Below are 9,484 nucleotides of genomic sequence, written 5' to 3'. Positions count from 1 at the left end.
CTTTCAGCAATGACCCAATATGCCCATAGCACACATATTCACACACTGTCTTTACAGATAGGCCAGAACATTCATGGGATAGGTCATGTGACTGCTGTAGGACAGAGTCTAATGCCTTATCATTGCTCACAAAACTTGTGTTTAGGTGAGCTGGACTGAACAGGAGATACCTACATCTGCCCTACACTCAAACATTTAGCCTACTCCACAGCAATAACCCCACACCTGCTACATTTCACAGCCCCCTCAACCTTACACACACAATTTCATCTAATTGTATACTTTCACTTCCCCCTCATTTGATGCACAGACCACTCTTATCTCCCACCTCACTGCTGACAATCCCCATGGCAAGAAGATCCTTGTATGTTACTACTGACACAATCTACATACCTAACTCAGCAGCAATATGAGACACACTGGATCCCTCAAGGTAAACATGCACCTCTTTCCTTTGATCACACATATGGTGGAGGGGAAAGGGAAGGAGAGAAGAGACAGGGAACAGGACCCAGAAAGGTAGGGCCTCCCAGATCACTTAATATCACAATCACAGCTTTTCCAAACCACTCCAACTAAATCCCTCCACCATTCTGTACAGCAACGCACAACACAGTGTACGCAGTTGAAACACATGCAGCTAATTCAGAGTGGCTATTCCAGCGGCAGAGTTAAGGTTGTGTGGGTGTGATGGTGCTGCCTGTGGGAGTCAGCAGAGGTCACTCACCCAGGGTGAACTGCAAACAGAATGGGGCAAACAAACCCCAAACACTGGTGGATATTCCAATACTTAGATTTATCAAGCCAGCACAAAACAGCTTCTATAGTACCTCACTGGTTACTCAGAAGTCCAAATAATGCAGTTCCCTTAAAGTACCCAGCCTCAGGCCTCCATCCAGACACACATCAAACATATGACGACAAATTCTGAAAATCTTATTTCATCATATAAAAGAAAAGGTTCTCCTGATTCCAAAGGACCAAGCCCCAGACCCAGGCCAAATGATAACTCAGATCTTACCCAAAATACACACTTATAGTCAATTCTTATTAACCAAACTAAAATTTATTAAAAAAGAAAAGAGAGAGTGTGTTGGTTAAAAGATCAATATGCATACAGACGAGTTCAATTCTTGAGGTTCAGATACACAGCAGAGATGAGTTTGTAGTTGCCAAACGTCTTTTAGAAATAGTCCATGGGTGAAAGTCAAATGTCCATGTTCAGGGTGACTCCAGTCAGTGACTGGGGATCTCAATCGTTATGGCTCAAGGTTTCCCCTTCTTGAAACCCAAAGCAGATCTGAGATGAAGAAGGATCGTGTCCCAAGGTTTTTATACATTTCCAGCAGCCTTTTGGCCTGAGAAAACAATAGGCTTATCTTTCCTTCTCCCAAACATCATGTCAATTAGCACAAGGTAATTTATCCATTAAACAGTTCAGATACAGGTTACCACAACCTTCAAAGAGACATATAGACAATCATACTGTTTCACTCAAGTGTCTTCCTAAATGTTAATATTCCTTTTTTTCATCTTTGAATCAAAGCTATAGAAATAGACAAGACTTGTTTGCTTACATCACAAGACCTGAACAAACATCTACTCTTCTATCTCTCACAGTGCAGACTTGTATTTCAAAGCTCTATTCATTTACATCGCTTCCTCACCAGTCTCTAAACCCTGGTCTACACTAGGAGTAGAGGTCGAATTTAGCAGCATTAAATCGATTTAACCCTGCACCCGTCCACACAACGAAGCCCTTTTTTTTTACTTAAAGGGTCTTAAAATCGATTTATTTACTCCACCCCCGACAACGGGATTAGCACTGAAATTGGCCTTGCCTGGTTGAATTTGGGGTACTGTGGACGCAATTCGATGGTATTGGCCTCCAGGAGCTATCCCAGAGTGCTCCATTGTGACCGCTTTGGACAGCACTCTCAACTCAGATGCACTGGCCAGGTAGACAGGAAAAGGCCCGCAAACTTTTGAATTTCATTTCCTGTTTGGCCAGCGTGGCAAGCTGCAGGAGAGTGCAGAGCTCATCAGCAGAGGTGACCATGATGGAGTCCCAGAATCGCAAAAGAGCTCCAGCATGGACCAAACAGGAGGTACGGGATCTGATCGCTGTATGGGGAGAGGAATCCGTGCTATCAGAACTCCGTTCCAGTTTTTGAAATGCCAAAACATTTGTCAAAATCTCCCAGGGCATGAAGGACAGAGGTCATAACAGGGACCCGAAGCAGTGCCACGTGAAACTTAAGAAGCTGAGGCAAGCCTACCAGAGAGGCAAACGGCTGCTCCAGGTCAGAGCCCCAAACATGCCACTTCTATGATGAGCTGCATGTCATCTTAGGGGGTTCAGCCACCACTACCCCAACCGTGTGCTTTGACTCCATCAATGGAGAAGGAGGCAACACAGAAGCAGGTTTTGAGGACCAGGAAGATGATGAGGAAGAGGTTGTAAATAGCTCACAGCAAGCAAGCGGAGAAACCGGTTTTCCCAACAGCCAGGAACGGTTTCTCACCCTGGACCTGGAGAGCCAGTACCCCCCAAACCCACCCAAGGCTGCCTCCCAGACCCTCCAGGTGGTAGAAGGGACCTCTGGTGAGTGTACCTTTTTAAATAGTGTACATGGTTTAAAAGCAAGCATGTTTAATGATTAATTTGCCCTGGCATTCGCGGCCAGTACAGCTACTGGAAAAGTCTGTTAACGTGTCTGGGGATGGAGCGGAAATCCTCCAGGGACATGTCCATAAAGCTCTCCTGGATGTACTCCCAAAGCCTTTGCAAAAGGTTTCTGGGGAGGGCAGCCTTATTCCCTCCACCATGGTAGGACAGTTTACCACGCCAGGCCAGTAGCACGTAGTCAGGAATCATTGTAGAACAAAGCATTGCAGTGTATGTTTGCTGGCGTTCAAACAACATCCGTTCTTTATCTCTCTGTGTTATCCTCAGGAGAATGATATCATTCATGGTCACCTGGTTGAAATAGGGTGCTTTTCTTAAGGGGATATTCAGAGGTGCCCGTTCCTGCTGGGATGTTTGCCTGTGGCTGAACAGAAATGTTCCTCGCTGTTAGCCATACGGTGGGGGAAGGGTGGAGGGGTTAGCCACATGGTGGGGGGAGGCAAAATCCTACCTTGTAACGAAAGCACATGTGCTGTGTATGTAATGTTAACAGCAAGGTTTACTGTGAAAGAGAGTACCCATTGTTCTATAAAATGTGTCTTTTTAAATACCACTGTCCCTTTTTTTCTCTCCACCAGCTGCATGTGTTTCAAGGATCACAGGATCTTCTCCTTCCCAGAGGCTAGCGAAGATTAGAAGGCGAAAAAAACCACACTTGTGATGAAATGTTCTCTGACCTCATGCTGTCTTCCCACACTGACAGAGCACAGACAAATGCATGGAGGTAGACAATGGCAGAGTGCAGGAAAGCACTAAATGAATGCAAGGAGAAGTGGCGGGCTGAAGATGATAGGCGGTGGCAGCGTGATGAGAGGAGGCAGGATTCAATGCTGAGGCTGCTGGAGGATCAAACTAATATGCTCCAGTGTATGGTTGAGCTGCAGGAAAGGCAGCTGGAGCACAGACTGCTGCTACAGCCCCATGTAACCAACCGCCCTCCTCCCCAAGTTCCATAGCCTCCTCACCCAGACGCCCAAGAACGCGGTGCGGGGGCCTCCAGCCACCCAGCCACTCCACCCCAGAGGATTGCCCAAGCAACAGAAGGCTGGCATTCAATAAGTTTTAAAGTTTTAAAGTTCTGTGTGGCCTTGTCCTTCCCTCCTCCACCACCCCACCCAGTGCTTCCCTCCTCCACCACGCCTCCCGGGCTACCTTGTCAGTTATCCCCCTATTCGTTTGATGAATTAATAAAGAATGCATGAATGTGAAGCAACAATGATTTTATTGCCTCTGCAAGCAGTGATCGACGGGGGAGGGGACAGTGGTTAGCTTACAGGGAAGTAGAGTGGGTTTCATCAAGGAGAAACAAACAGAACTTTCACACCAGAGCCTAGCCAGTCATGAAACTGGTTTTTGAAGCTTCTCTGATGTGTACCGCGCCCTCCTGTGCTCTTCTAACCGCCCTGGTGTCTTGCTGCGCATAACCAGTGGCCAGGCGATTTGCCTCAACCTCCCACCCCGCCATAAACGTCTCCCCCTTACTCTCACAGATATCGTGGAGTGCACAGCAAGCAGTAATAACAGTGGGAATATTGGTTTCGCTGAGGTCTAAGCAAGTCAGTAAACTGCGCCAGCGTGCCTTTAAACGTCCAAATGCACATTCTACCACCATTCTGCACTTGCTCAGCCTGTAGTTGAACAGCTCCTGACTACTGTCCAGGCTGCCTGTGTATGGCTTCATGAACCATGGCATTAAGGGGTAGGCTGGGTCCCCAAGGATAACTATAGGCATTTCAACATCCCCAACAGTTATTTTCTGGTCTGGGAAGAAAGTCCCTTCCTGCAGCTTTTGAAACAGACCAGAGTTCCTGAAGATGCGAGCGCCATGTACCTTTCCCGGCCAACCCACGTTGATGTTGGTGAAACGTCCCTTGTGATCCACCAGAGCTTGCAGCACTATTGAAAAGTACCCCTTGCGGTTTATGTACTCTCTGGCTTGGTGCTCCAGTCCCAAGATAGGGATATGGGTTCTGTCTATGGCCCCATCACAGTTAGGGAATCCCATTGCAGCAAAGCCATCCACTATGACCTGCACGTTTCCCAGACTCACTACCCTTGATATCAGCAGATCTTTGATTGCGTTGGCTACTTGCATCACAGCAGCCCACACAGTAGATTTGCCCCCTCCAAATTGAATCCCGACTGACCGGTAGCTGTCTGGCATTGCAAGCTTCCACAGGGCTATTGCCACTCGCTTGTGAACTGTGAGGGCTGCTCTCATCTTGGTATTCTGGTGCTTCAGGGCAGGGGAAAGTGAGTCACAAAGTTCCATGAAAGTGCCCTTATGCATGTGAACGTTTTGCAGCCACTGGGAATTGTCCCAGATCTGCAACACTATGCAGTCCCACCAGTCTGTCCTTGTCTCCCGGGCCCAGAATTGGTTTTCCACCGCATGAACCTGCCCCATTAGCACCATGATGCCCACATTGCCAGGGCCCGTGCTTTGAGAGAAGTCTGTGTCCATGTCCTCATCACTGTCGTCACTGCGCTGATGTCACCAACTAGCCCAGTTTTGCTTTGTCAGGTTCTGGTGCTCCATATACTGCTGGATAATGCGTGTGGTGTTTAATGTGCTCCTAATTGCCAAAGTGATCTAAGCGGGCTCCATGCTTGCTGTGGTATGGTGTCTGCACAGAAAAAAGGCATGGAACAATTATCTGCTGTTGTTCTGAAGGAGGGAGGGGCGACTGACGACATGGCTTACAGGGTTGGCTTACAGGGAATTAAAATCAACAAAGGCGATGGCTTTACATCAAGGAAAAACAAAAACAACTGTCACACAGAATGGCCCCCTCAAGGATTGGGCTCAAAACCCTGGGTTTAGCAGGCCAATGCTCAACCCACTGAGCTATCCCTCCCCCCAGTATTCCAGGCAGTACTGAATCTCCATTAAACTTTTCAAGGTTCCCCTGACAGACCCCACCAAAACAATTGTCGGCCATTGATTTCACGGAGGGAGGGATGGGGGAGCAAATGAATACAAAACAAATCTGGTCTATTTCTTGTTTTGATCCACTCCATCTATCTTTTACATCTTCGGCTGGCAGCAGATGGTGCAGTAGGACTACTAGCCATCCTCATCTCCTGGCTGCTCGCCAGAAGACAGTGCAATATGACTGCCGGCAAGACTAAAGAAAATGACCTGGTCGAGTCACTCCAATTTCAGTCCCTGCGCCTATGTCTGTCCAGGCACTCCTGACCAACCTTACCGAAGCGGCCAAGAGCAGCTAGGACTTGATGACGATGGTTATCAGGCCTATTGCACTGTCTGCTGCCACAAGGCAATGAACTGCTGCTGTGTAGCAATGCAGTACCGTTTCTGCCAGCACCCAGGAGATGTACGGTGACAGTGAGCTGAGCGGGCTCCATGCTTGCCATGGTATGGTGTCTGCACAGGTAACCCCGGAGAAAAGGTGTGAAACGATTGTCTGCTGTTGCTTTCACGGAGGGAGGGAGGGAGGGAAGGAGGGCCTGACGACATGCACCCAGAACCACCCGCGACAATGTTTTTGCCCCATTAGGCATTGGGATCTCAACCCAGAATTCCAATGGGCGGCAGACACTGTGGGAAAGCTACCCACAGTGCAGCGCTCTGGAAGTCGACACTAGCCTCGGTACTGTGGAAGCACTCCACCGAGTTAATGCACTTAGAGCATTTTGTGTGGGGACATACACAATCAACTATATAAAAACAATTTCTAAAAAATCAACTTCTATAAATTCAACCTAATTTCGTAGTGTAGACATACCCTAAAGTTCGGCCATGGGTCAGGTCAGTCTGAGTTAATTAACTCTTGCTGGCCCTGTCACCTCTCAATGAGATATTATATTATACTCATAATGTCACAGTGGGTGTGTACCTCAACTCTGTATTTTGTGTTTTTTAGAAGTTTAAGTTTACTAACCTTCATTCTTTACGGCCTGGTTGTCGGCTATTTGAGTTTTGCTGAACTCAGTGTTCTGGAAGGGCATGAGATAACACAGGGCAACCTTAACTCTGCATTAATTAAGTTTTTTGTCAGTGAATCTATAGAAGCATTTTGCTGTGTAGTTGCCTGCCATTGTTTGTGCAGATGAAATGAAAATGGAAGCAAGAAAGTCAGAAACAAAGGAAAGGATTCTAGTTTTTCCACATCAGGGAAGAAAATATCATTTACAGACTACTGCTTAGGAGCAATGGAAATTTCTTGGTGCCTATCAGAAGGTATATATATCTATTTAATCATATAGCACACAGAGAAGCTTTGGGGCAGAAATATTCTTTAAGTGTCATATACCAGCAAGGCAATGACTGGTGCAGACAACAAGATAATAGCCCTCTTGCCAGCCTTTTATTTATATATTTCACATTCTTTGTATGGCAAATTGATTTCCAGTGCAAACCATTACATTATCTCATCTGTAGAACGCCTGGTGGCTAGTCAGGCCTGTAGAGAAATACAGTAGCATACAATTATCTTTCATGATTATATACATGTTTTACATACCATTCCTTGATTTAAAAAAATGTGTTTTTTAATTGATTCGCTGTTGACAACAACATGGATTTCCTTTTTGGGGACAAAAGGATTCACAAAACTCAAATGTGTTGGGTAAGTCTGAAAAAATTTCAGAAAAGTTTGGAAAAGCACATAGACCCGTAATTCCACTGAATAAGCTTATCCTTACTTAAGAACATTTGTATCTAATCCCTTTTGCTGGGTCTGGTCCAATGAAGTGCTGAGCAACTTCAAAACAACTTCAGAAGATTGGGCCTTATGGGCAATATTCACCTGATTAAATCAAGCCTGCACAAGGAATTATGTACCTTTGAAACCATTAACATGAGGGTTAAGTAGTGCATAGGGTCTTGTGCAGGCCTTGTGCACAGTGGTAAATTTCAACACAGGTGTGCATCAGTCTGTGTGCATAAGCAAAGGTCATTGCTTCAAGCCCAAAAAATTCTGTTTGCTGGCTAAGTCTGTTTGATCTAGGGTTGTGCAATGCTCTGGAAAAAGTCTTCTCTGTGTTCCTGGCCTGAACTTTGGACGAAATTATGTAGAGACACCCTCAAATAACCTATCCCAGGTTTTTCATGAGAAGCAGTAGATGCTGACCATTTGGTGAATTTGGGGTAGACTACTAGTGGTGCTGGAAGTAATCAGCTGCTAGGTCTTTACTTTTAATAAAATGTTAAAGCTGCATTTAAGTCTGCTAGTGGTCTGAGCCTAAAAAGATTGCCACGATCTAAAACCCAAATACTGGATACTAGTGGGGTTTTATTTTGATGGTCAGCTTATTATTTTACCAAAGCCACTTAAAGGTTCTAAAAATATTTATCATAAAGTTTTGAAGTTCTGTCAACAATTTTTGCAACAAGAAGCAATAGTTTACAATGGAGTTTAAATTGTTTGCCATCAGCCTCAAGGGTCTTCACAGTTCTGTCTTGTTTACATCTTAATTCTTGATCCACCTATTCCGCATCTTGTACCCTTTGCTCTGTCCTCTTCTCTCACCTTACCATTCTCTTTGGATCCTTGCATTCATGACAGTGTATTTTCCCATGCTAGTCCATACACCTGGAACAGTTTCCCCTCCCCTGCGCACCAAGAACTGATCAGCAAGCCTTGGCACCAGGCTTGGATGGAAGGAATCCACCACAGAAAACAGAGCAGCAGTGAAGCCTTGTGAATGTAATACACCCTGTCACTTCAGCAGCTGTGCTTTGCAGGGGGAAATGGTCTGCAGAGCTCTAGAGCAGTAGATTTACTTACCCCAAAGCCAGTTCATCTCCCAGCTCAACCCATCCTGCCCATCCAAAACTTGGTTTTCCATGAAAGCTGGGCTCTCTGGCTGATTGCAAACTCTGTGCACAAGTTCCCCAAACCCTTCCTCCTCCTACACAGTGAAACCACACTGTGGCCACAAAAGTGGCAGGGTTGGGTAGGTGTAGGACGGGGTCGTCAATTACTTTTTGTCAAGGTCCAAATTTCTTGGTCAAGGTGTAGTCAAGGTCTGGACTCCAGAGAAAATAATAAATAAGTCACAGTAATGATGATAATAAGTAAATAAAAAGATTTCAGAATCCATTCAAAAGCATCTGGAGGTCCAGATTTAGCCCAGGGTCCACCTTTGACTACACCTTAGTGTAGGATTTGCCATTAAAAATTAAAACCCCTCACATTTTAAAAATAACGAGATAAAGGTAACTGCATAGATGTAATATACCTAGGCTTTTGTAAGGTGTTTGACTTAGAATGTTGTGCTGTACTGTTAAAAATTAGCACTATACAGTATCAATCGAGCACATTTTAAGCGGAGTAAAAACTGGCTCGCTGACAGATCTTAAAAAAAAAGTTGTCATTGAGGAATCATCATTGGGGGTATTTCTAGTGGGATTCTGCAGGGATTGGTACTAGGCCTAACGTTATTCAATATTTTCATCAATGATCTGGAAGTAAATGTTAATTGACTGCTGTTAATATTTGCAGATGACACAAAGATTGGCAGAGTGAAGACAAGGCAGTCAAAGAGCGTGACCTGGATGTCTTGGTAAACTGGGTCCATTCAAACAGCCAAATGGAAAATTATACATCTAGGACCAAAGAATTCAGGTCAGACCTACAGAATGCGGGGGATCACGTCCTGAAAAGCGGTCATTCTGAAAAGGATATAGGGGTGGTAGTGGACAAACAAGTGACCCATGAACTCTGAGGATGATGCTATGGAAAAAAGATCAGTGTGATCTTTGGCTGTATAAAAGGTAGAGTAGTGAGTAGGATGGTGATTATACCTCTGTATATGGCATTGGTGAGA

The sequence above is a fragment of the Lepidochelys kempii genome, chromosome 1 (assembly GCF_965140265.1).
Source record: "Lepidochelys kempii isolate rLepKem1 chromosome 1, rLepKem1.hap2, whole genome shotgun sequence".
NCBI classification, from domain to species: Eukaryota; Metazoa; Chordata; order Testudines; family Cheloniidae; genus Lepidochelys; species Lepidochelys kempii.
Note: the sequence above shows the minus strand (reverse complement) of the source record.